Source organism: Amphiura filiformis, chromosome 4, assembly GCF_039555335.1.
Source record: "Amphiura filiformis chromosome 4, Afil_fr2py, whole genome shotgun sequence".
Taxonomy (NCBI): domain Eukaryota; kingdom Metazoa; phylum Echinodermata; class Ophiuroidea; order Amphilepidida; family Amphiuridae; genus Amphiura; species Amphiura filiformis.
In genome coordinates, this window is record NC_092631.1 from 22,727,148 (window position 1) to 22,754,261 (window position 27,114).

Here is a 27,114-nt window from a genome sequence, read left to right on the forward strand (position 1 = left end):
GGTTTCATCTAAGACGGAATTTTTTATTTTTTATTTCACATAGCCAAAACGGCTTTTATTTCCCTGTGCTCAATGGGAGAAAAACATGTATACAGAAAATGAAAAACTACACAGAATTACATAATTGCAGGAGAACATTGATAAAAAACATTACATGATGTTTGAAAAGAGCGCAATCCATTACAGCTTTTTAAAAAAGAATGGTGAAAGTTAACAACACATCTGTTCTAAAACATGCCATTTATCAATAAATTTGTACATTGTATTATTAGTAATAGCAATTCGTTTCTCAAGCTTGTAATGAAATTTAATCAATTGCAGAAAAGACACAAAAGATGGCTTTTGGTTTTTAAATCTACTGTCGTAAATAACCTTTTTGATTAAAATGACACATATATTCAGTAAAGTCTCAGAACCAAAACCAAAAATAATATGCTTATAGTTTAAATCAATGTTTCCATCAATATTGTCTATATACCATGATCTAAAATCATCCCACATTTTCTTCGCATATTTACAATCCCAAAACAAATGGTTCAAAGATTCAGGAGAGTTATTACAAAAGGTACACATTTCACTGTTCACAAGGTTCATCTTATACAGTCTACTATTTGTCATTAGACAATTAAGATTAATCTTATATTGAAAAATCCTGGTTCTTATATCATAAGTTGACTTGAAAGGCATAAGATAAATAACACTCCATTCATCGTCATTAATATTAAACTCATTCTTATACTTTTTCTGTGATGTTGGAGGCTCTTGTATTCTCTGTACAAAAATACGATTAATACATTGAGATGTCATTTTACTAATATTGATTTCTTTATCTTCATTATACAACACGAAACCTTTAGGAGTACAAAGATCCCTGTCAAAACCCTGTTTCAAAACTTGTTTCCATGAGGAAGGAATTGCATCAATAATGCTCCTCCATTGCAAAAAATACTTCTTAAAAATCCCCTATCACTCCAGACCTTGAATGGAACAACCGTACCATCAGTGTAAAATAAGTCGCTTACTAACTTCATACCGTGGATCAAAAAATGCTGAAAATAGATGGACTGGCGATTCACAAGGATGCGACGATTGTTCCAAATACATTGCTGGTGTGGGTCGACATTATCAGGATTTGTTAAATTAATATATGAAATCAACATATCTTTATAAAAGGATGGAATATGCCATTTCATTATTTGCTTTGGGGAGATATTGCAATAAAAGATTAAATCATTACCATATGGGATGATAAATTCATTCAAAATAATTTTCCAAGGTGCTGAAGTGGTATTGTATTTACTAACCCACTTAATTTTCTGAGCAGCAAAAATAGATTTTACATCAACCATTTTCAGCCCTCCTTGGTCAATTTCACCAATAATTGTGTTTCTCTTAACAAAACCTTTACCTCCATTCCAAAGAAAATTATAAATAATAGTGTCAATTTGCTGAATCACATGGTCAGGGATATGAATGACTGATGCCAAATAAATAAATTTTGATAATGCAAATGTTTTGATCAAGAGGATTTTACCAGAAAGGGTTAAGTTTCTAGTTTTCCAAATATTTAACAGAGTCTTTATATGCTTGATTTTTGGAACAAAGTTCAGATTCCCAGCAGCATCATTATCATAAGAAAAATACACACCCAATGCCTTAACAGGATTATTTGGCCACTCAACATTCAATGGTTTTTCTTTGCAATTTCTCTTAGAACCAAGCCATAATGCTTGAGATTTACTTACATTTAATTTCAATCCAGAGACCTTAGAGAAAAGATCTAAAACATTTAAAAGATTATTTGCTGACTGAGCGTCATTTAAAACACATGTAGTGTCATCTGCATACTGGATTAACTTAAGTTCAAAGTTATTCACAATTATACCCGAAATAGATGTGTCTTCACATATTGAACATGACAATAATTCAATCGCCAAAATAAACAAGTAAGAGCTCAATGGGTCGCCCTGCCGCGCTTGCGCCCCACCGAAAAAGTAATGTGATGTAAGCCCATTATTAAGAATACAACTACTAATATTACCCTAGTAAAAATTTGTCCGAAATACCGGCGTATCATGCGCAAGAAACTTAATTTTGCTTGCAAATGCTTGCATTCACATGCAAGTACTGTTTTTATGTTGCATGTTTCTTGCAAGTGTCTTTTCAAATCAAATGCAAGTACAGTCAAGTGATTAAAAGTTAATGAGTGTTTGTATAAATGGTTTTGCTCCACCCACAAAACAGTGTTGTTCCACCCACTTATTTGCAGTACCTTGCAACTATTCTAAAAAGGTTTGGGTCAAAACATCTAAGTGAAGTTTTGCTCCACCCACAAAACAGTGTTGTTCCACCCACTTATTTGCAGTAACTATTCTAAAAGGTTTTGGCCAAAACCTCTAAATTACATGTACTCACTAATTGATAATTGCCTATTGTGATCAGATTCACAACTTGAGTAATCTCTAGCACATTGTTACAATAAATCAAAATGTTCTGCAGCCTTGTATGTTAAATAGGAACTATTATTTGGCAATAGCCTATTATGGGGTGCTTGAGGATTTGTGGTCATGGCATTCACAACAGGATTTTCACCATAAGTCAAAGCCTACACATTGTATCTCTTGTTATGCTATTATATAGGCCTATAGGACAGGGCTATGTGTGTACATACAGATTCAGATTGTTTTATTTTCTGTTAGCAGTCTTATGCAAATAAAAGCCATTGACACTGCAGCTGTAGGGAGAGGGAGTCACATAAAAATTCCAGGATAAAATTGCCTTCATGCTCAACTATACAATGTACTTGATTCCAGATAACCATGGGCTATTAAACTATTCAATTGAGGGACAGGTGAATAATAATTCACTCCATGGAAGCTCTTAATTCTCAGCAATTATCAATGTTTTTACTGGAATCTGCTTTTTATAGACCAGATTATGCTGTTTGCTATTATACCACATGATTTTATTATCAAGCGCCCCCTATTGTATAAAGCTGTTGTCTCTGATAGTGCTACATGCAGTGTGTTGTATACTGATAGCTGGGTCAGAAGCTCTATTTTTGTTACATCTTTTTAACACTGTGACATGATTCTGCAGAGACTCATACAAAAAGCGTGTAAAGAGAAATTTTCAGAGCTTGCATTTGAAAGTTATGAGTTATTATTTAAGCAATTGGCATGCACTTGACAATTTTCAGCAAATGCTCTATAAATATGGACGGACTGATCGATGATGTCAAAACCTTGACAATGCTCTCATCACGCACTGCTCTGTTTCTGGAATAGTCATGAATTGTGCTTATAATTTTAAATGTGATGTGATCAAGCTAAAATCAGGCATTTGTCGGCAATATTGATTTTGAGATATAAGCCATCAAATGTAATAACTCCTTTTGTTTTTCAAAACCTTCATTTGCTCATATCTCTGGAACTAAACGTCCAATTTTGACTTGGGTTTCAGCAAAATATAGCTTATTTGATTAAGATCACTGATATAGGAAGATAAAAATTGAATGTCACCAACTTAAGAATGATTTTGCTTTATCATATCACAAATGTGCCCTGAATAAAAAGCAGTTAATATATACCAAATGATATAGATTCTTCTAATCTGATTGGTTAAAAGATTTCCTGAACTGACAAAGTTTAACACAAACATGGCTGAAGGTGAAAACTTGTTACAACTCAAGCTTGGAGGTTTGGGGATTGTTGACTTTAATGACTTAGCCTAATTAACTTACTTTGTATCATTATCAGCCATCAAAACTTTTGTTTGACTATAGGAGTAGCCTCACGATAACACATTGGAATAACAAGCTCAGTGCATGCTTTCCTGACTAGTAATTTTACACAATGTCCAGATAGAGTTGTGTATCTGAGGCAATTGAGATTAGGTGAAACTCCGGCTGCTAAAATAAACAAAAAAACAAGAGTGGGGATTGTGAAAGGCCATGATGTGCTATATGGAAGACATTCACATTTCTTAATAATCCGGCTGGAAAATGGTCAAAAATGCTCCCAATTCCAGCAGAATCTTCACTTATGATCACCATCTCGATTAACCTATGAAAGACATTTACTTGAACTCTGGTTGGAAACAAAAATGTTTTAATTCGGCTGGCCATATAGACATATTACCACAATTCCGGTAGTATCTTCCATGGGGTTTTCCTGACATGTGAATTCCGGCTGTCAAGTTAGCCCCGAATTCCGGAAGTGTCTTCAATGGGGGGGGGGGCGAATTCATCTGGAATAGCCCTTGCTTTGTCATCTGCAGTAGATTATGCATGCTACAGTTTCAAGGTGGTTTGGGACCCATTTTAGATATGTGCTAGATAGATCCCTGTAAATTGCTTGAAAGGAAAAACATGGATCAAATACTTGTGTCATCTGCTTTAAAATTTTCATGTTAGTTAACAGATTCAAATGCGCAAGTGTAGGCCTATGCTTGCATTTGCTGAAAATTGTCAAGTGGCCCTTGCCAGAAACTGGCAAGTCATGCAAGTTTCTTGCATGTTACTCGCATTGTGCTGGCATTTTCTCATAAGCATTGTATTCTAATGCAAGTACATGTCGAAATAGTGTGTAGTCACTGAGCGGATACCTACTTCCCTGTCCAATATTCGAAAAGGAACATATGGATCACAGTCAAAGGCTTGCATGTGCTATCTTCAGTAGATAGCAATACCGGAATGATCATTATTTTGGTGATGTCATAACCCATACAGGTGTCACTGCTGGTCATCTCTTGCATCTGCACGATCATTCTTACAGAATAAATCACAACAATATCATATCGAAAGCAGGATTTTAGAGTTGCAGAATTTTCACGGAGTTGCAGATTTCAGCATAACCTTTTCTCCTAAATTCAGGTATTACCAGTATCATAAAACTGAAGATATCACAGGCTTGCTATAACTGTTATTTGATCAAAATGTCACAGGTCACCATTGAGTCAATGGTTAATAACCTTTGTTTTCTCCTATCTCGGCAACTTGACATTGTAGATAGTGCAAACTATTATTTTTCTGAATCTCCTCTGGCAGATGAACAATTTGCTGCCATTTTCAAGAAAATCGGAGCAACTTTATTTTGTTTACCCCTGTACAAATAGAAGAGTTACCTCTGACCTTTTAAGCCACTTAACGTTATAACCACAGGTCGGATTGAAAAAGCAAATATATTTTTGAAATCCATGAGCCAAAACGAATAATTTGGTATATTTTGAAGTAAAATTTAAGCAATTTTAATTTTTGCCCCCCCCCCCCCTCCCCACGGGCAATTTTGGGGTCATTTATCTTAAAATGCTCAATGATGCCAAAGTGGTATCAGCCGGATTCCTTGTCAGGGGATGCCAGAGATACAAAATCAGCAAAAAAATCGCATATATTTACCATTTTTCAAGGTCACTGCATTGGTCTAATTATTCATCATTTGGACTAACATGTCTAATGTGGTCTACTGAAATAGCGTAGAGGCAATAATAGAAAGCATAACTATGTGTTGACTTGAGTGTGGTATTATGTCTTAGGTCTGCATGTACTATATTCAGTGGATAGTAGTGCCAGAAAGCATACTCAGGGGTCCGGGATTACCTGCATCCACCCTATAGCTCAAGGATGTAAGTTAAGCTACGATTTGGCTATCTTCTGTAGAGGCAACGGATAGCCAAACCAGAGTTTACGCTGCAATGCTATCTTCAGTAGATAGCAATACCAGAGTGTACAATGCTCTCTATTAAGTGTGTATAGCAGGAGTAGACAGTAATACCTGAGTGTATGTTAGAATTACGTCGGCCTATTATCAGTAGATAGTAATTATAACATAGTGTCTGCTAATGTGTGTGCTATCGTCAGTAGATAGCAATACAGATATGAATATTTCAATTCAGTATTCAGTGCTGGTAGACAATTCAACTATCATGTATTGTGTAGTCAATGCTTGTCAAGTATCCCTTGCTAAATTCTTGCGTCTTATGCAAGTTTCTTTACTGTTACCAGCAGCGTGCTTGCGTGTGCTTGCAAAGTACTTGCAAGTATTTCATTTTTTTTTTTGGGGGATGGTTGTCATGAAAATACTGGAGGGTCACAGTATTTTGTTAAACAAAGAATAAGGGGGGTTATAGATTTTCTACACCAAAAATAGGGGGTCATAAAATTATTGAGGGTCTTGTGAATATTACCAGCAAAATTTTTCCAATAAGCTACTACGGTAATAAATATATAGCACACTCAAAAATTTCATTTGCCTACCCAAGCGGACAAAGAAAAAGACTACTTTGCACTACCTCTGATGTCTCGTTCACACATTATTTGATCAAAATGTCACAGGTCACCATTGAGTCAATGGTTAAATAACTTTGGTTTTCTCCTATCTCAGCAACTTGACATTGTAGATAGTGCAAACTATTATTTTTCTGAATCTCCTCTGGCAGATGAACAATTTGCTGCCATTTTCAAGAAAATCGGAGCATCTTTATTTTTTTACCCCTGTACAAATAGAAGAGTTACCTCTGACCTTTTAAGCCACTTAACGTTAGAACCACAGGTCGAATTGAAAAGCATCCTCAGGGGTCCGGGATTACCTGCATCTACCCTATAGCTTGAGGATGTAAGTTTAGCTACGATTTGGCTATCTTCTGCAGAGGCAACTGATAGCCAAACCGGACTTTACGCTGCAATGCTATCTTCAGTAGATAGCAATACCAGAGTGTACAATGCTCTCTATAAAGTGTGTATAGCAGCAGTAGACAGTAATACCTGAGTGTATGTTAGAATTACGTAGGCCTATTATCAGTAGATAGTAATTATAACAGAGTGTCTGCTAATGTGTGAGCTATCGTCAGTAGATAGCAATACAGATATGAATAATTAAATTCAGTATTCAGTGCTGGTAGACAATTCAACTATGCGTAGTCAATGATTGTCAAGTATCCCTTGCTATATACTTGCGTCTTATGCAAGTTTCTTTACTGTTACCGGCAGCGTGCTTGCAGTGCTTGCAAAGTACTTGCAAGTAAGTGTGTTGTCATTTTTTTAAGGAGGGTGGGTGTCATGAAAATACTGGAGGAGTCACAATATTTTTAAGCAAAGAATAAGGGGGGTTATAGATTTTCTACACCAAAAAGAGTGGGGTCATAAAATTATTTAGGTCACATGTTATTTGATCAAAATATCACAGGTCACCATTGAGTCCATGGTCAATTAGCTTTGTTTTCTCGTATCTACGGAAGCGCGTCGTTGTAGATAGAGCAAACTATTATTTATTTGAATCTCCTCTGGCAGATGAATAATTTCCTGCCATTTTCAAGAAAAATTTTTTACCCCTGTACAAATAGAATAGTTACCTCTGACCTTTTATAAGCCACTTAACGTGAGAACCATAGGTCGGAAAAAAAAAGCAAATATATTTTTGAAATCCATAAGCCAAAATGAATAATTTGGTATATTTTGAAGTGAAATTTGAGCACTTTTAATTTTAGCCCCCCCCCCCAGCAATTTTGGGGTCATTTATCTCAAAATGCTCAATGACTCAAAATGCTCAATGATGCCAAAGTGGTATCAGCCGGATTCCTTGTTAGGGATGCCAAAGAAACGAAATCAGCAAAGAAAATGGCATATGTACCATTTTCCAAGGTTACTGTATCGGTCTATTGTTTATCATTTGGACTAACATGTCTAATGTGTTCTACTGAAATAGCATAGAGGCAATAATAGAAAGCATAACTATGTGTTGACTTGAGTGTGTTATTATGTCATAGGTCTACATGTACTATCTTCAGTGGATAGTAGTGCCAGAAAGCATCCTCAGGGGTCCGGGATTACCTGCATCCACCCTATAGCTCAAGGATGTAAGTTAAGCTACGATTTGGCTATCTTCTGTAGAGGCAACGGATAGCCAAACCAGAGTTTACGCTGCAATGCTATCTTCAGTAGATAGCAATACCAGAGTGTACAATGCTCTCTATTTTGTGTATAGCAGCAGTAGACAGTAATACCTGAGTGTATGTTAGAATTACGTAGGCCTATTATCAGTGTGTGAGCTATCGTCAGTAGATAGCAATACAGATATGAATAATTAAATTCAGTATTCAGTGCTGGTAGACAATTCAACTATGCGTAGTCAATGATTGTCAAGTATCCCTTGCTAAATACTTGCGTCTTCTGCAAGTTTCTTTACTGTTACCAGCAGCTTGTTTGCGTGTGCTTGCAAAGTACTTGCAAAAAAGCAAGTAAGTGTGTTGTCATTTTTTTGAAGGGGGATGGGTGTCATGAAAATACTGGAGGGGTCACAGTATTTTGTTAAACAAAGAATAAGGGGGGTCACAGATTTTCTACACCAAAATAAGGGGTCATAAAATTTTTGAGGGTCTTGTGAGTATTACCAGCAAAATTTTTCCAATAAGCTACTACGGTAATAAATATATAGCACACTCAAAAATTTCATTTGCCTACCCAAGCGGACAAAGAAAAAGACTACTTTGCACTACCTCTGATGTCTACGTTCACGTGTTATTTGATCAAAATGTCACAGGTCACTATTGAGTCAATGGTTAATAACCTTTGTTTTCTCCTATCCTGGCAACTTGACATTGTAGATAGTGCAAACTATTATTTTTCTGAATCTCCTCTGGCAGATGAACAATTTGCTGCCATTTTCAAGAAAATCGGAGCATCTTTATTTTTTACCCCTGTACAAATAGAAGAGTTACCTTTTAAGCCACTTAACGTTAGAACCACAGGTCGGATTGAAAAAGCAAATATATTTTTGAAATCAATGAGCCAAAACAAATAATTTGGTATATTTTGAAGTAAAATTTAAGCACTTTTAATTTTTGGCCCCCCCCCCTGCAATTTTGGGGTCATTTATCTCAAAATGCTCAATGATGCCAAAGTGGTATCAGCCGGATTCCCTGTCAGGGGATGCCAAAGAAACAAAATCAGCAAAGAAATATGGCATATGTACCATTTTTCAAGGTTACTGTATTGGTCTATTGTTTGTCATTTGGACTAACATGTCTAATGTGTTCTACTGAAATAGCATAGAGGCAATAATAGAAAGCATAACTATGTGTTGAGTTGAGTGTGTTATTATGTCATAGGTCTACATGTACTATCTTCAGTGGATAGTAGTGCCAGAAAGCATCCTCAGGTGTCTGGGATTACCTGTATCCATCCTATAGCTCGAGGATGTAAGTTTAGCTACGATTTGGCTATCTTCTGTAGAGGCAACAGATAGCCAAACCGAAGTTTAAGCTGCAATGCTATCTTCAGTAGATAGCAATACCAGAGTGTACAATGCTCTCTATTAAGGTGGAATCCCCGGTTGTGGTCAAAAAGTTAACTTTACAAATTGGAGTTAAGGAAAAAAATACCTTTCTTTTGCTTTTTTTTTTTTTATTATCGGAGCTTCCATTCAAAAGTTATATTTAAAAACGTAACTTCGCGAGGCAATTTTTTTAAAATTAATTCTAATGTATTTTATTGTTTTCTCAAGCTGCTATATTTAACGCTTTCTCCTTTAAATATTCATATCTCAAAAATAATCAAGATTTTGACCTCCAATCTTCACTATTATTTGTGATAATTCAAGTGTGTCTTTTCCAAATCAAAATTAAAGTAAAACAGTGTTACTAAAATATAAAAATCCTAAAAGAGTGTTTCTAGACTAAAGTTCACTAAATTGCTGATATCTCAAAACTTTTTTTTCATGAACGCATGTCCACACGAACATAATATCTCAAAAAGTATTTGAGGTATGGACTTCAAATTTGAACTGAGTGTTGCTGATATGCAGGGATATAAATTGAACTAGAAATTTATAATTCCAAGCTTGGGAACTATGTTGTTGCTATGGCAGCATCAAAATAGCATACAACAATAATTATTAAATTTTGAATTTGACCTTTGACCTCCCGGTAGACCCCCAAGATTATCATAATTCTAGTTCAGATTCGAGTCCTGCCAATGAAAAACACATTCTCATAATTTAATTTCTATTGATAAAATACTTTTTGAGATATCATGTTCCAAAGATCTCTACCTTTGAAATTTACCAAATCGAATATGGCGGCCGTTACCATGGCAACGGGTGAAATGACTAACAATCTGAGTATTGGATTTGAATAAAAATTGTTTAAGTTATACTATGACACATGCCTCAACTGTAGGATCCTCTGTCAAGTTGCCGAGATACGAGAAAACAAAGGTTATTAACCATGGACTCAATGGTGACCTGTGACATTTTGATCAAATAACATGTGAACTAAATAATTTTATGACCCCCACTCTTTTTGGTGTAGAAAATCTATAACCCCCCCTTATTCTTTGCTTAAAAAAATACTGTGACCCCTCCAGTATTTTCATGACACCCACCCTCCTTCAAAAAAAATGACAACACACTTACTTGCAAGTACTTTGCAATCACACGCAAGCACGTTGCCGGTAACAGTAAAGAAACTTGCATAAGACGCAAGTATTTAGCAAGGGATACTTGACAATCATTGACTACATAATACATGATAGTTGAATTGTCTACCAGCACTGAATACTGAATTCAAATATTCATATCTGTATTGCTATCTACTGACGATAGCACACACATTAGCAGACACTCTGTTATAATTACTATCTACTGATAATAGGCCTATGTAATTCTAACATACACTCAGGTATTACTGTCTACTGCTGCTATACACACTTAATAGAGAGCATTGTACACTCTGGTATTGCTATCTACTGAAGATAGCATTGCAGCGTAAACTCCCGTTTGGCTATCAGTTGCCTCTGCAGAAGATAGCCAAATCGTAGCTAAACTTACATCCTCAAGCTATAGGGTGGATGCAGGTAATCCCGGACCCCTGAGGATGCTTTTCAATCCGACCTGTGGTTCTAACGTTGACGTTGACCATGGTCTCTGGCCGTGGTGCCATTTTTCAAAAGCATGGTTGACCATGGTTTGACCATGGGCAAAACCCATGGTTGAACCATGGTTGACCATGGTTAACCATAGTTCAACCATGCCTTTTTCGCATAGGTAGTGCAAAGTAGTCTTTTTCTTTGTCCGCTTGGGTAGGCAAATGAAATATTTGAGTGTGCTATATTATTCGTTTTGGCTTATGGATTTCAAAAATATATTTGCTTTTTCAATCCGATCTATGGTTCTCACGTTAAGTGGCTTAAAAGGTCAGAGGTAACTATTCTATTTGTACAGGGGTAAAAAATAAAGATGCTCCGATTTTCTTGAAAATGGCAGGAAATTATTCATCTGCCAGAGGAGATTCAAATAAATAATAGTTTGCTCTATCTACTATCAATGTCAAGTTGCGAGATACGAGAAAACAAAAGGTTATTAACCATGGACTCAATGGTGACCTGTGACATTTTGATCAAATAACATGTGAACTAAATAATTTTATGACCCCCACTCTTTTTGGTGTAGAAAATCTATAACACCCCCCTTATTCTTTGTTTAAAAAAATACTGTGACCCCTCCAGTATTTTCATGACACCTACCCTCCTTCAAAAAAAATGAAAACACACTTACTTGCAAGTACTTTGCAATCACATGCAAGCACGCTGCCGGTAACTGTAAAGAAACTTGCATAAGACGCAAGTATTTAGCAAGGGATACTTGACAATCATTGGCTACGCAATACATGCTAGTTGAATTGTCTACCAGCACTGAATACTGAATTTCATTATTCATATCTGTATTGCTATCTCCTGACGATAGCACACATATTAGCAGACACTCTGTTATAATTACTATCTACTGATAATAGGCCTACGTAATTCTAACATACACTCAGGTATTACTGTCTACTGCTGCTATACACACTTTATAGAGTGCATTGTACACTCTGGTATTGCTATCTACTGAAGATAGCATTGCAGCGTAAACTCCTGTTTGGCTATCAGTTGCCTCTGCAGAAGATAGCCAAATCGTAGCTAAACTTACATCCTCGAGCTATAGGGTGGATGCAGGTAATCCCGGACCCCTGAGGATGCTTTTCAATCCGACCTGTGGTTCTAACGTTAAGTGGCTTAAAAGGTCAGAGGTAACTCTTCTATTTGTACAGGGTAAAAAATAAAGATGCTCCGATTTTCTTGAAAATGGCAGCAAATTGTTCATCTGCCAGAGGAGATTCAGAAAAATAATAGTTTGTACTATCTACAATGTCAAGTTGCCGAGATAGGAGAAAACAAAGGTTATTAACCATTGACTCAGTGGTGACCTGTGACATTTTGATCAAATAACACATGAACGAGACATCAGAGGTAGTGCAAAGTAGTCTTTTTCTTTGTCCGCTTGGGTAGGCAAATGAAATATTTGAGTGTGCTATATATTTACTACCGTAGAAGCTTATTGGAAAAATTTTGCTGGTAATATTCACAAGACCCTCAATAATTTTATGACCCCCTATTTTTGGTGTAGAAAATCTGTAACCCCCCTTATTCTTTGTTTAACAAAATACTGCGACCCCGCCAGTATTTTCATGACACCCATCCCCCTTTAAAAAAATGACAACCCACTTACTTGCAAGTACTTTGCAAGCACACGCAAGCACGCTGCCGGTAACAGTAAAGAAACTTGCATAATACGCAAGTATTTAGCAAGGGATACTTGACAATCATTGACTACATAATACATGATAGTTGAATTGTCTACCAGCACTGAATACTGAATTCAAATATTCATATCTGTATTGCTATCTACTGACGATAGCACACACATTAGCAGACACTCTGTTATAATTACTATCTACTGATAATAGGCCTATGTAATTCTAACATACACTCAGGTATTACTGTCTGCTGCTGCTATACACACTTAATAGAGAGCATTGTACACTCTGGTATTGCTATCTACTGAAGATAGCATTGCAGCGTAAACTCTGGTTTGGCTATCCGTTGCCTCTACAGAAGATAGCCAAATCGTAGCTTAACTTACATCCTTGAGCTATAGGGTGGATGCAGGTAATCCCGGACCCCTGAGGATGGTTTCTGGCACTACTATCCACTGAAGATAGTACATGGTTATTGTAGACCTATGACATAATACCACACTCAAGTCAACACATAGTTATGCTTTCTATTATTGCTCTCGCTATTTCAGTAGACCACATTAGACATGTTAGTCCAAATGATAAACAATAGACCAATACAGTAACCTTGAAAATGGTACATATGCCATTTTCTTTGCTGATTTTGTTTCTTTGGCATCCCCTGACAAGGAATCCGCTGATACCACTTTGGCATCATTGAGCATTTTGAGATAAATGACCCCAAAATTGCTGGGGGGCTAAAATTAAAAGTGCTCAAATTTAAGCTTCAAAATATACCAAATTATTCGTTTTGGCTTATGGATTTCAAAAATATATTTGCTTTTTCAATCTGATCTATGGTTCTCACGTTAAGTGGCTTAAAAGGTCAGAGGTAACTATTCTATTTGTACAGGGGTAAAAAAATAAAGATGCTCTGATTTTCTTGAAAATGGCAGGAAATTATTCATCTGCCAGAGGAGATTCAAATAAATATTAGTTTGCTCTATCTACAATCAATGTCAAGTTGCGAGATACGAGAAAACAAAGGTTATTAACCATGGACTCAATGGTGACCTGTGATATTTTGATCAAATAACATGTGAACTAAATAATTTTATGACCCCCCACTCTTTTTGGTGTAGAAAATCTATAACACCCCCCTTATTCTTTACTTAAAAATACTGTGACCCCTCCAGTATTTCATGACACCCACCCTCCTTTAAAAAAAAAAATGACAACACACTTACTTGCAAGTACTTTGCAAGCACACGCAAGCACGCTGCCGGTAACAGTAAAGAAACTAGCATAAGACGCAAGTATTTAGCAAGGGATACTTGACAATCATTGGCTACGCAATACATGATTGTTGAATTGTCTACCAGCACTGAATACTGAATTTCATTATTCATATCTGTATTGCTATCTACTGACGATAGCACACATATTAGCAGACACTCTGTTATAATTACTATCTACTGATAATAGGCCTATGTAATTCTAACATACACTCAGGTATTACTGTCTGCTGCTGCTATACACACTTAATAGAGAGCATTGTACACTCTGGTATTGCTATCTACTGAAGATAGCATTGCAGCGTAAACTCTGGTTTGGCTATCCGTTGCCTCTACAGAAGATAGCCAAATCGTAGCTTAACTTACATCCTTGAGCTATAAGGTGGATGCAGGTAATCCCGGACCCCTGAGGATGGTTTCTGGCACTACTATCCACTGAAGATAGTACATGTAGACCTATGACATCATACCACACTCAAGTCAACACATAGTTATGCTTTCTATTATTGCCTCTACGCTATTTCAGTAGACCACATTAGACATGTTAGTCCAAATGATAAACAATAGAAAATTAAAAGTGCTCAAATTTTACTTCAAAATATACCTAATTATTTGTTTTGGCTTATGGATTTCAAAAATATATTTGCTTTTTCAATCCGATCTATGGTTCTCACGTTAAGTGGCTTAAAAGGTCAGAGGTAACTATTCTATTTGTACAGGGGTAAAAAAATAAAGATGCTCCGATTTTCTTGAAAATGGCAGGAAATTATTCATCTGCCAGAGGAAATTCAAATAAATAATAGTTTGCTCTATCGACTATCAATGTCAAGTTGCCGAGATACGAGAAAACAAAAGGTTATTAACCATGGACTCAATGGTGACCTGTGACATTTTGATCAAATAACATGTGAACTAAATAATTTTATGACCCCCCACTGTTTTTGGTGTAGAAAATCTATAACACCCCCCCTTATTCTTTGTTTAAAAAAATACTGTGACCCCTCCAGTATTTTCATGACACCCACCCTCCTTCAAAAAAAATGAAAACACACTTACTTGCAAGTACTTTTGCAAGCACACATAAGCACGCTGCGGTAACAGTAAAGAAACTTGCATAAGGCGCAAGTATTTAGCAAGGGATACTTGACAATCATTGGCTCACATAATACATGCTAGTTGAATTGTCTACCAGCACTGAATACTGAATTTCATTATTCATATCTGTATTGCTATCTCCTGACGATAGCACACATATTAGCAGACACTCTGTTATAATTACTATCTACTGATAATAGGCCTACGAAATTCTAACATACACTCAGGTATTACTGTCTACTGCTGCTATACACACTTTATAGATTGCATTGTACACTCTGGTATTGCTATCTACTGAAGATAGCATTGCAGCGTAAACTCCTGTTTGGCTATCAGTTGCCTCTGCAGAAGATAGCCAAATCGTAGCTAAACTTACATCCTCGAGCTATAGGGTGGATGCAGGTAATCCCGGACCCCTGAGGATGCTTTTCAATCCGACCTGTGGTTCTAACGTTAAGTGGCTTAAAAGGTCAGAGGTAACTCTTCTATTTGTACAGGAGTAAAAAATAAAAGATGCTCTGATTTTCTTGAAAATGGCAGCAAATTGTTCATCTGCCAGAGGAGAAAAAGAAAAAAAATAGTTTGCACTATCTACAATGTCAAGTTGCAGAGATAGGAGAAAACAAAGGTTATTAACCATTGACTCAATGGTGACCTGTGACATTTTGATCAAATAACATGTGAACGAGACATCAGAGGTAGTTCAAAGTAGTCTTTTTCTTTGTCCGCTTGGGTAGGCAAATGAAATTGTTGAGTGTGCTATATATTTATTACCGTAGTAGCTTATTGGAAAAATTTTGCTGGTAATATTCACAAGACCCTCAATAATTTTATGACCCCCTATTTTTGTGTAGAAAATCTATAACCCCCCCTTATTCTTTGTTTAACAAAATACTGTGACCCCTCCAGTATTTTCATGACACCCATCCCCCTTAAAAAAAATGACAACAAACTGACTTGCAAGTACTTTTGCAAGCACACGCATAGCACGCCGCCGGTAACAGTAAAGAAACTTGCATAAGACGCAAGTATTTAGCAAGGGATACTTGACAATCATTGACTACGCAATACATGATAGTTTAATTGTCTACCAGCACTGAATACTGAATTTAAATATCTGTATTGCTATCTACTGACGATAGCAAACACATAAGCAGACACCCTGTTATAATTACTATCTACTGATAATAGGCCTACGTAATTCTAACATACACTCAGGTATTACTGTCTACTGCTGCTATACACACTTAATAGAGAACATTGTACACTCTGGTATTGCTATCTACTGAAGATAGCATTGCAGCGTAAACTCTGGTTTGGCTATCCATTGCCTCTACAGAAGATAGCCAAATCGTAGCTTAACTTACATCCTTGAGCTATAGGGTGGATGCAGGTAATCCCGGACCCCTGAGGATGGTTTCTGGCACTACTATCCACTGAAGATAGTACATGGTTATTGTAGACCTATGACATAATACCACACTCAAGTCAACACATAGTTATGCTTTCTATTATTGCTCTCACGCTATTTCAGTAGACCACATTAGACATGTTAGTCCAAATGATAAACAATAGACCAATACAGTGACCTTGAAAATGGTACATATGCCATTTTCTTTGCTGATTTTGTTTCTTTGGCATCCCCTGACAGGGAATCCGGCTGATACCACTTTGGCATCATTGAGCATTTTGAGATAAATGACCCCAAAATTGCTGGGGGGGCTAAAATTAAAAGTGCTCAGATTTCGCTTCAAAATATACCAAATTATTCGTTTTGGCTTATGGATTTCAAAAATATATTTGCTTTTTCAATCTGATCTATGGTTCTCACGTTAAGTGGCTTAAAAGGTCAGAGGTAACTATTCTATTTGTACAGGGGTAAAAAATAAAGATGCTCTGATTTTCTTGAAAATGGCAGGAAATTATTCATCTGCCAGAGGAGATTCAAATAAATAATAGTTTGCTCTATCTACAATCAATGTCAAGTTGCCGAGATACGAGAAAACAAAGGTTATTAACCATGGACTCAATGGTGACCTGTGATATTTTGATCACATAACATGTGAACTAAATAATTTTATGACCCCCCACTCTTTTTGGTGTAGAAAATCTATAACACCCCCCCCCCTATTCTTTACTTAAAAAATACTGTGACCCCTCCAGTATTTCATGACACCCACCCTCCTTTAAAAAAAAATGACAACACACTTACTTGCAAGTACTTTGCAAGCACACGCAAGCACGCTGCCGTAACAGTAAAGAAACTAGCATAAGACGCAAGTATTTAGCAAGGGATACTTGACAATCATTGACTACGCAATACATGATAGTTGAATTGTCTACCAGCACTGAATACTGAATTTCATTATTCATATCTGTATTGCTATCTACTGACGATAGCACACATATTAGCAGACACTCTGTTATAATTACTATCTACTGATAATAGGCCTACTTAATTCTAACATACACTCAGGTATTACTGTCTACTGCTGCTATACACACTTTATAGAGAGCATTGTACACTCTGGTATTGCTATCTACTGAAGATAGCATTGCAGCGTAAACTCCTGTTTGGCTATCAGTTGCCTCTGCAGAAGATAGCCAAATCAGAGCTAAACTTACATCCTCAAGCTATAGGGTGGATGCAGGTAATCCCGGACCCCTGAGGATGCTTTTCAATCCAACCCGTAGTTCTAACGTTAAGTGGCTTAAAAGGTCTTCTATTTGTACAGGGGAAAAAAATAAAGATGCTCCGATTTTCTTGAAAATGGCAGCAAATTGTTCATCTGCCAGAGATTCAGAAAAATAATAGTTTGCACTATCTACAGAGATTCAGAAAAATAATAGTTTGCACTATCTACAATGTCAAGTTGCCGAGTGTTTGCGTGTGCTTGCAAAGTACTTGCAAGTAAGTGTGTTGTCATTTTTTTTGAAGGGGGATGGTTGTCATGAAAATACTGGAGGGGTCACAGTATTTTGTTAAACAAAGAATAAGGGGGGTGGGTTATAGATATTTTCTGCGCCAAAAATAAGGGGTCATAAAATTATTGAGGGTCTTGTGAGTATTAGCAGCAAAATTTTTCCAATAATCTACTACGGTAATAAATATATAGCACACTCAAAAATTTCATTTGCCTACCCAAGCGGACAAAGAGAAAGACTACTTTGCACTACCTCTGATGTCTCGTTCACGCGTTATTTGATCAAAATGTCACACCAAATGTTATTGAGAATATCACATTTTTGACAAAAATTCACATTTTTGACCAAAATTCACATTTTTGACCAAAATTCACATTTTTGACCAAAATTCACATTTTTGACCAAAAATCACTTTTTTGACCAAAAATAACATTTTAAAACCAAAATTACATTTTTTGACCAAAAATAAAATTTTGATCAAAAATCAGGCAGTGTTGCCGTCATATTGTCTGTTTTGTTTACGCTATTGGCTGTTGCTGCATTAAATGACTGTCGGCCACCATCGTCTGGCTATTAAGCTTAATGCCTACATCTTTCACCAAATGCAATTGTGTTCCAAATCTTTTCAAGGTCATCAGAGGTCACTTCAAGGTCACGGCTGGACTTGAAGGCTGCAGTATATCTAGTTATGTTTTCTATTATTGCCTCGGCGCTATTTCAGTAGACCACATTAGACATTAATCCAGATGATGAACAAGAGACCAACACAGTAACCTTGATAAATGGTACATATGCGATTTTTTGGTGATTTTGTTTCTCTGGCATCCTATGACAAGGAATCCGGCTGATCAAATATGGCCATAAAGGGGGCAAAAATTAAAAATGCTCAATTCTCATTTGAAAATATATCAAATTATTTGACTTGGATCAGGGGTTTTGTTCCGAAAGGTTATTACTCCAAATCAGAGAAACAGACTTTTGGAACAAAATACAAAAAAAAAAAAAAAAAAACTTTTGGGAAAATACCATTGGGAATAAAAATTTTTTCGATTAAAAACCTTTGGAATTAAAATCTTTTGGAACAATTAATTAACTTTGGATTAAAAACCTTTCGGATCAAATTGCACTTCAGAATCAAATCCTTCGAACAAATAACTTCTGGAACAAAAAGCTTTTGGAGCAAACATCTTTGAACAAAAATCTTTCAGAATATTGACCTGCAACCCATGAATGATCGTTTAGATAGGAGAGATGGCCAACAGAAGCTAACAGAGACATCTGCATGGGTTGTTTTGCAATGACAATACCAAATATTGATCATTACGCCACTGCTTTCTACTGAAGATAGCACAAAATCAAGCACATCTTAGGGGCTGTCATTTTTTTGGCAGAGGGGGTCATGTATTATGTCGGTGACCAGAGACATTTTTTATGACCCCTTATCTCGCATGATCCCCCTATCATAGTTTGAAACAAAATTATGACATCCCCAACACACACCACAAATATTATCCAAAAATGTCAAGAAATACATTATATATATTTTGTTCCCCTATAAGTTTACCCGAAAAGAATGTGCGTGCATCACACAGAATTTTTGAGTGTGCTCTATATTTATTACCGTAGTAGCTTATTGGAAAAATTTTGCTGGTAATACTCACAAGACCGTCAATAATGTTTTGACCCCCACTATTTTTGGTGTAAAAATCTATAACCCCCTTATTTTTTGGTCAAAAAAACTGCGAACCTGGACAGTATTTTCATGACACCCACCCCCCCACCCCCTTCAGAAAAAAATGACAACCCACTTACTTGCAAGTACTTCTGGAGCACACACAAGCACGCTGCGGTAACAGGAAAGAAACTTGCATAAGGCGTAAGTTCTAGCGAGGACACTTGACAATCATTGACTACGCAATACCTGATAGTTGAATGGTCTACTTGCACTGAATACCGCATTTATTCATTTATGTATTGCTATCTACTGACGATAACACATAAATTAGCAGACACACTGAACTTTCAGAACAAAAACCTTCGCAGTAAAACCTTTCATAAAAATAACCTTTCGGAAAAAATTCTTGGGATTAAAAACCTTTTGGAGTTAAAACCTTTCAGAACAATTAACTTTGGATCAAAAACATTTCGGATCAAAAGACATTGAACAAAAAACTTCCACTCAAATTGCACTTCAGAATAAAAAAACCCTTCGGATACGATTAATATCAGAAATGGCAAATAGAAGTCATTGAAAGTTATTTTACAGGAGAAAAACTAAACTAAAAATAATAAAAATTCCGGGCGTCCAATGGAAGCTTTGATGTGATGTGTCGATGTGTTGTGTAACAGTTTGGATAATAAAATTTAGTAAGCAAAGAAAAATTAGAAAATGTAAAGCATATTTATTGCAGTAGGAGAGGTGTAAAATCATACAGCATTGGATGTGAGAGGATTGGTTTCAAATAAAAGGAATAAAGCTCAGGTTACCATTTCGGTTACTAAATATAGTATAATGTACAGGGGATTGCATAATTCTTGGATTCCTTTCCAAACGGGAGTATTTAGTTCTTATGAATGACTCCATCGATAAAGAAGACAAGAACAAACAATCTGAAAAGTGTTATTTAGTGATTTAAACTGAAAGAGATAAGAATACTAACATTTAGATAACAATGCTTTATACAAGACATACTAATCCTAGATAGAAATAGATCATATTTTAGAACTATAAGATTTTATGAATTTTATAAAAGTTTTTCACAAAATATTCAATACAGAATGGCTTATGTTCAGGGTATACATGTATGCCACATGCTTGTTATAGGCTTTTCAGCCTGGCTCAAGTTATAGGCCTATAATTTTCAATTTTGAACAGTGAACTTGGGCCTATCGCATGCAAACATGAGCTCACCCCAGCAAAGATCAAGTACCATGCATGAAACTTGAGTGCCTGCTCATCAGCTGCCCATGGGCGCTTAATGGCAGTGTTAATTGACTGACACTGAGCCTCAATGTTTGTGAAAGACAAAATCTTGCTAATCAGAGTCCACACCGCTTGTCTGGCGATAAAGGCCGGGGATAAAGGGAGTATAATGACAGTAAGGCTGGTGCAGATCACACTCATGGCGCTGTTGAAAAAAAAACCCACTATGCCATTTTAAGTTAGTATGCAGGCAGCACTACAAATCAGTGGAAGCAGGGTCCGAAGCAGGGCTATGCACAGTCGATTTTTCGATATTCCAGAGATGTTGAGAGGGACAGAAGAACTTTAATAATGTAGTAAAATAGTAAATTTCATCACAGATTTTGATTATTTAAACTTCCGATCTCTGTTTGGAATATCAAAATTCAGAACTTTTTATGCACTGGTGTCATTGCAGTGGGCCGGGTCACTGCACACAAAATCACAGTAGCACTGTAAGAAGATTGATTGAAACTGAGATTATTTCCATTGTAAAATCTTGTTTCAGGTCAGCGTCAGCGGGTCTTGCGATTAGGGCGTTTGTCAGGTTGAGTTTTGATTTTCCCTACCATAATTATGCAATGGTTATAGATTTCTAAGTTCTAGTCTCTAAAAAAATCCATGACTCTCAATCTTCTTTGTGTACATAATTCAGTTACTTGAGGTCACATAAATGAAGTCCTCTGATCCATTTATGTATAGCCATAGGTATAGACAACTCAACAGACATCATGCAGCTTAGGCAAAACAGAGCTCTGAACAGGGGTAGATGACCAAATTACAAATTAGCATATAACAGGGCAAGAACAATAATTGACAGGTGTCAATTATGAAACCTTGCATATATTTGCATAAAATTGCATAAAAAGTCAAGTAAAATGCAAGTTGGTTACACTCCTCATGACCGTGGTCACTCAAGATTCACTCAAGAGACTTGCAGATTAAAGAAAAAGTGTCCGAAATACTAGCATTTGGATGCAAGCATTTGCAAGTATTTGAAAGTTTCCTTTGTTCTGAGGGTCAAGAACTTGCGCAAGAACTGATACTTGCATCCTCATTTTTACTAGGGTAGTGTAAAGGGCTTTGACATACTTGACAAAACTTGGACCAAAATTCATTCGATTTAAAGCTTGAAAAATAAAGTTCCACTCTAACGAATCGAACGCTTTTTCAAAATCTAAGAACAAAAGAAGACCTGAAATATTTTTTAATTTAGTATACTCCATAATATCATTAATAGAACGAACTGAGTCACCAATGTATCTACCTTTAACAAATCCACTTTGGTCAGTATGAATCAAATTATGAATAACCTTTTCAACTCTCATCGCTAGGGCTTTAGAGGCGATTTTGTAGTCTACATTAAGTAAGGATATGGGTCTCCAATTCTTTAACTTGCATCTGTCTTTACCTTCTTTCTCAATCAACGTAATCACAGCTTGCCTCTGAGAAGATGACATTTCTCCTTTATTCAAACCTTTATTTAATACATGCACCAAAAAGTATCAATTTTATTCCAGAATTGCAAGTACCATTCACATGATAAACCATCATTACCGGACTTTTATTCTTTGACATTTTACTAAGTACATTAAAACACTCAAATTTTGTGAGGTTACCTTCACACTTTATCATGTCCATGTCAGTTAAAGTTGGTATGGAAAAAAAAAAAAAAAAGGTATTATTTCTGGAAGAAGTTATATCAACCTTCGATTCATAAATATTTTTATAGTACTCACTTTGTGCATTCAAAATAGACATAGGTTTAATAATTTCTGTACCATCATCAGAAACAATTTTTTTACACTGCTTTTTTCTGCAATTCCTTTTTCAAGGCCCAAAAATACTTATTGCTTTTCTCACCTTTTTCTGCCCAACTAATTCTTGAGCGAACAATTATACCATCAATAATTTTTTGTATCAAGCTCCTCCAAAACAGATTTAACCGAATTAATCTCATTTAAAGTAGGCCTATCTTGAGAAGGATCATTAGCCAAAGACTTCTCCAATGAATTAAGTTTACTGCTAAGCTCCTTAATTCTGTCTCTCTTAAAAACACACTTTTTCTTGGCATACTTCATTGTTTCATTTCTAACCTTATATTTGATCCATTCCCATTTAACTTGAGGATCAGATAAAGAAACATCATTTAACCAAACATCAAGATTCTTGTTCATGTCATTCACATAATCATCCTCGTTAAGATATGAATTATTGAATTTCCAGTGACCAGGACCCCGTACAGGGTCTTTTTGAAGTTGTACATTCAAAGTGATACCAGAGTGGTCAGTTCTTAAACCTGGAACAATATCTGCTTTTGTCACATACTCAATTAAATTATTGCTTATAAGAAAATAATCAAGTCTACATTGAATAAGGGGATTAGGTTGTCTCCATGTAAATCTCTGAATATTAGGATGTAAATATCTCCATATATCTAAAACATCAAAATTATCCATAATATCAGAGATTTTTTCAACAACATTCTCTTTAATTCTTTCATGACCACCTTTTTTATCAAGCATAGCATTCAAAATACAATTAAAATCTCCTGCAATAATAATCCTTTCATTGCTACCGAAATTACTTTCATCAAACAAATCATTTAATTTTGAATAAAAATTAATCTGCATGTTTTCAATATTCGGGGCATAAATATTGACCAAAGTAAAAGTTAATTCATCTTTAACAAAATTAATCTTCAGAATTCTACCTTCATCATCTTTGTAAACATCAGTAACGTCAATATCACATCCATTACGAAAAATAATTGCAACACCTCTACTATTATTTGTGCCATGCGAGAACAAAATCTTTCCACCCCATTCATGTTTCCACTTAGATTCAACACGATCAGTGCTATGAGTTTCTTGCAATAAAATCAAATCAGCTTTATTTGTTCTGGCCCAATTAAAAATACTTCTCCGTTTCTTAAAATCACCAATGCCCCTTACATTCAAGGACACAATTTTCAAAGAGTCAGTCGAAATCATTTACACACCAAGTGGATGAGCATAACCACAACACAATTAATTATGCATGTATTTTGTCACGACACCTGTTCAAAGTCTCTCCACGTGGGCCCCACCTCGAAATCCACTCAAAATAAACAATGCGCATGCGCGGATGAGTGTCAATCAGCAAAACACAATGAGATCGAGGGGCAGGGTTGACAACAAACAAGTGGTTTGACATGATGATATATATAAACATGTACAATTGCGAATTTATAAATTCCAAACAACATGCAATATATTAGCAAAAGTTCTCCTTTAAAACACAAATTGAACATACACGAGCACAACTGAGATATTTTTACTACTTTATACACATTACACAATATTCAAGAGAAAGTAATATTCAGATCTTGTTAAAAGATCGTAAAAGACAAGAGGGTCTGATTTACAAAATGATGGAAGTTCAAGTCCTCCAAACCCGTGCGTTGAAACGGGCTTGCAAAACATATAAATGCGCACCACTTTATCAACCAAAACATGCACATAATGTGCAAATTGCTTACCGATAGTCCACCGAAATAATTAGAAAAACAGAATTTTCGTTCTGCTGTACACGAGACAGTAAATATTCCATAAGTGGTACAAACTTGAAAGTCCGGGTTCATCGCGAAAACATCGCGCAAGTTCTTCTGTTAAATAATCCAATATTTCAAAAACAGGTCCCGAAAGTATTTTCATCGCGACAACACATTAAAAAGTTCCAAGCTTGCAGTCACAAACGTTGTAATTCCATACAATCTCGCGAAAGTTTAACTAAAATCCTGCAGTTCTTGTGCAAAGCAAAAAGGAGTTCCAAGCGCTTTACTTTTTAAAGTTGTCCAAGTCCTCAGAGTTGAAATCTTCAATATAAACTACGGTAAGTTTCTTGTAGGCTCCACCTCGCTTCACCAGTAGACATGCTGGAACTGTCCATGGAACAAAAGCATACTTTCCTTCTTTTATCAGCTTCTTGCGAAGACCAATTAGTTGCTTTCTTTCTGCTCTTACTGCCTGAGTTACGTCGTCTGTAATGAATATTTTCTCACCTCTATATTCTTTGTCTTTGAGATATTTTGATGCAGATTTCAGGAGTACTTCTCTATCTGGATATCGCAAAAGTTTTACAAACATTGGCCTCGGAGCGCCTCTGCGTATGGCTTGTTGGGCTGCCATTTTACCCATAGGGCTCCTGTGTGCTCTCTCAATTTCAATGTTTTCACCGTTCTCAACTTGCATATAATTTACAATGAAATCCTCCATAAATCCACAACAGTCAGGAGAGTTTTCACTATTTTCCGGGATTCCCCTAAAATCTAATTTATTCCGGCGGTATCTATTTGCTAAATCATCCAACTGTTGTTTCATGCTATCCAGTTCAGTTTTCATTACGAAGGATTTTCTTTCTTGTTTCATATCTTCCAATGTAGCGTTTACCTGCTCAGCACTAGCTTCTAAATCAATCACTTTGGTTCTCATGTCCTTCTGGTCTGATTCTAACTTCTGCATGCTCACTTCCATGGTATCAAGGCGGCTGATGACTTTATTCAAAAGTTTAAATGATTTTATTTAACTCACGCATAATCGCACTTTTACGCCATCTTGCCCATCTGTTCGAGCCTCGGAGCTCTGTGTATCTATGGTATCAGTGCTATCATCTTCACGTTGTTCAATATCCCATGGCGTGTTCTTCTTTAAGCCTTTATTTCCATCCTTTTTGTCAGGCATTATATCCAATATGCAATTCAAACTGTTCTATAGTAGATATACAATTAGTCCATGTACATTAGAAGAATAAAATCGACATTAAATTAGCTCAAATTTGGTGGAATATCGGAGAGCGATTACCAACACGTTGCTGGTAGTATCAGTGACATGCGCAGAAAGACGGAATTGCTATACGCGGATTACGCACAGGTCATAGCAACTTCCCGACGCCGCTAATGGTAACAAAATTTCGGTTTCATCTAAGGCGGAAAATATCACATCTCTAAGACGGAACTAACAAATTAATGGCTGAGACAAAGGTGGTTCAAGGTATGTATTTTGAAAATAAATAGCCAGAAGGGCATAAAAAGTAGAAACATATTTTGAAAATAAGTAATTTGAGTTTGATTCGGCCTAACTTTTGAATTAGGCCTAACTTTCGGATGGTTTTACTGATTCATTTTAATCACATCTCTAAGACGGAACTTTTGAGTAAATTTCGAAGATTTTACTGTTTCATTTTAATCACATCTCTAAGACGGAAAATAAAGAAGGACTTTTAATAACCAGAGGCGAGGACATAAAAAGTAGAAACATTATAGTCCCGGGAGACTCATATTAATAGTAAAGGGGAAGGAAAGAGGGAAAGAAAGAGGGAAAGAAAGAAAGAGGGAAAGAAAAAGAAAGAAAGAAAGAAAGTAAGAAAGAAAGAAAGAAAGAAAGAAAGAAAGAAAGAAAGAAAGAAAGAAAGAAAGAAAGACAGAAAAACAACGAGAAAGAAAGAAAAAGAAAGAGAGAAAGAAAGAAAAAGAAAGAAAGAAAGAAAGAAAGAAAGAAAGAAAGAAAGAAAGAAAGAAAGAAAGAAAGAAAGAAAGAAAGAAAGAAAGAAAGAAAAGAAAGAGAAACAACGGGAAAGCAAGAGAAAGGGAGGAGAGATAAGCGAAAAGAAAGACAGGGAAAGACAAAGAAAAAATAGACAAACAGAAAGAAGAGAGAGAGAGTGAACAAGCAAGAAAAAGAAAGAGAAATGGAGCAGGAAAGAGAGAGAGAGAGAAAAAAAAAAAAAAAAAAGGGAAAGACAAAGAAAAAATAAGTCAACAGGGCGTTTGGTACAAAAATTACGCAAAAGATTTTATGCTAAGGAAGTCGTTTGCAAAGTAGAGGCAACAAATGGTAGGCCTACCACATCACTAACCGCGTAATAATTGAGCTGTTAAAAGCGATACCAATTGCCATGATTACCATTTCCATCGTTTATACTAACCGCTCCCGTTTACTAACCGCTCCCATTTACTCATCAAGCGGGGGCCCGCGCGAAGCGCGGGTACCCGCTAGTAATGTATAAAAGTTGAACCCAAATCCACCCTCTACGTGCGTCTATTGAGCATGTGAAATCCAGCATGTGCGTATACCCCGCATGTATGATACACATTTGTTTTTTAATTTTCTTAAAATCACTTTCCATGGACTTGGGTGGGTTTTGCATTCAGGTATTCAATTTAAAAATCCCATGACTTTCAATGTGACTGAATCATGACAAAATTCCAGTCCAGACCTGCATAAAGCCAATAATTATGTCATACAATTACAC

The 27,114-nt window shown here is 36.1% G+C and overlaps 1 protein-coding gene across 1 annotated transcript in view; it reads right to left on the reverse strand.

Moving 5' to 3' along the window:
- LOC140150706 (dynein intermediate chain 3, ciliary-like) overlaps positions 1-27,114 on the reverse strand; it is a 49,915-nt gene that overhangs the window by 11,322 nt on the left and 11,479 nt on the right. The window lies entirely within an intron of this gene.